The 2,393-nt window shown below is 36.0% G+C and overlaps 1 protein-coding gene across 3 annotated transcripts in view; it reads right to left on the reverse strand.

The window, feature by feature from the left end:
• LOC106881302 (glycine receptor subunit alpha-1) overlaps window positions 1-2,393 on the reverse strand; it is a 236,793-nt gene that overhangs the window by 112,053 nt on the left and 122,347 nt on the right. For all 3 annotated transcript variants that reach the window (XM_014931637.2, XM_052972549.1, XM_052972550.1), the window contains one exon: window positions 1,891-2,154. The gene's annotated coding sequence lies outside the window, so the exon portion shown is untranslated. The remainder of the gene's footprint in view (window positions 1-1,890; window positions 2,155-2,393) is intronic.

Here is a 2,393-nt window from a genome sequence, read left to right on the forward strand (position 1 = left end):
ATATATATATATATATATATATATACACACACAAGCATATATACACAGACGCACACACACTCATGTATGCAAGCCGATTTGTTTTCGAAGGACATTTTGCCAATAAAAAAAACACCCACGTGTATTACATTGATTGATTTGTGAAAGAGTTTCGTTACACGTCTGTAGTCTTTTCAAAGACTCTTTTGTGAATGCTACGTTCTCTTGAAGATTGATGTGTGTGTGTGTGTAGGTGAAGTGGATGTTGATAGTAACGGCCGTGATGGTGAGCATGGCTGTTATAATTTTGAGCCTATGTTTCTATGTGGATATATATGTAATTATATTTATATCTATGGTTTCGCTGTGTGTATGCGTGTATACGTCTTTGTGTTGCGTGTGTGTATGCGTCTGAACTTTGCCTTCGTTTTATGATATTTTTATTTGATTTTAATTTTCTTTTTAGTTTCAATGTTATTGTCGCTGTCTGTAAGTCTGTTACATACATTAGAGGTTTAATTCAGCTTCTAGTAGCACCGGAAACAAATAAATGGCCGTGTGTGTGTGTGGATACCATCTTCATTGAAAGAATAAAGCTATAAAAAAGCAAAAGAGGTGTTGAAACAAGTAGATTAAGACATACCATCTCCGCCCCACCCTCACCACTACCTACAAAATGACACCTACCGGGCACTGTCAGCCATTACCTACTTCCGACGCCTCTGTAAACTGAATTAACCCCAATACAGTTGACAGAAAGATAAATAACAACAATGAAAGCTCTATTGAACTGAAGTATAAGAAAATAAATATATCGATAAAAGCACACCTACATACGCATATAGGCGCATATATATATATATATTTATATATACTGGCGTCCATCACATACATACGCAGCTTCACCACAATTAAGCACACACACACTTACACGCATGCACACACCTTTATCACACGCACCTCACACACGAACTTGACAACAGACCCATTCATAAATACTGATGCATACATACATATATCTACACGAACAGACTCACCACCAGAAGTACATAATGACCAGGCCAAACGAATGGTCTCATGGAAACAAGTTAAGATTTTAGGAAATCAATAAAAAACAAAAAACGGATAAGAGAGCTACCGAGGTCTTTATTTTTCATTTAGTTAAGAAAAATAAAACCCTCACAAAATATAACAATATTCTGTCTCATCACACGGTTTCTCTTCAAGAGTTTTTGTAAAGAATAAAATCTCTCTGTCTATTCCCCCTTATATACATTAAAGTCAGTTTGAATCTTGCTTATTTGCAATGTTATCCATCCAAACAGAAGCATAATGAGGAAATACTATGAATTAACTTTACCCTGAAATGTTAATATGAACGGAATGAAACAAGTTTCACGTAAATAGAAAGAGTAGTTATTGAGATATTCGGGGTTTTGGGGTATAAATACCCAAAACGGTGCATAATGGGAAAATGTTCCGAATTTAGCTTCATCCTGAAACGGGAGAAACACTAAACTTTCGATGTCACATTCGTTGAAATAACCTGGAAAAGAAAAAAACCTACCAAACAAAACTCCGTTGTTGAGAAACTCAGTATTTATGTATGTATGTATGTATTTATGCATGCTGTTTGTCACATCGTCAAGCTGTTGCTAGCTAAATTGGCAACCAACCCAAGCCTGTTTGGTAAGGAACCTGGCTTGAGTTTGTGTGTTTTTGTATACGCTAAGAATAGAATCCACTTGTATTATGATCATTCGTTGAATTATCTGCTCATTGATTAATTTTTCCCTTTAAAGAATTTCCTAAGGTATTGTCCGACTCTTCACGCGATATTGAAATGGAGACATCTCTACATCTCACACATAAATACACTATTGAGAAATATTGAGACAGACTTCTACTTACCGGAATATCGATATGACACCTCTAAATGTATACTCCTCTCTCCGCTTGCGCTTTGCGTGATAGCATTTTTTCATTTAATCCCCGCGTTAATGACTGGGTGCTTTAGTCCTTCAATGATATCCGATTTTGGGAGGTTTCTTTGCGGGTTGGCGAGCTTCTTGGGGAGTTTTTCTTTTCGAAATTTGAATTTTCGCTTATTTCGAGTTTTTTTTTCACTTTTTGATGTGTTTTGCTGTACTTAGTTTTGACTCTTTTGGGTGTTAACTGAAAAATAAAGAGAAAACATTTAAAGTTGATACGCGTTAGTACATGCGAATACATATGCACGCACGCACGCACGCACGCACACACAGAGGAAAAGACAACGCTTATGAATACATTCCGTTTTAAATATTAGTTTGCTTTGGTTGGGATTTAAACACAGAGTTACAAACGCTCACAGACACATACATCCCGCAGCCACTTGGCTGAAACACATAAATAAATAAATAATTAAATAAATA

The sequence above is a fragment of the Octopus bimaculoides genome, chromosome 13 (genome assembly GCF_001194135.2).
Source record: "Octopus bimaculoides isolate UCB-OBI-ISO-001 chromosome 13, ASM119413v2, whole genome shotgun sequence".
NCBI classification, from domain to species: Eukaryota; Metazoa; Mollusca; class Cephalopoda; order Octopoda; family Octopodidae; genus Octopus; species Octopus bimaculoides.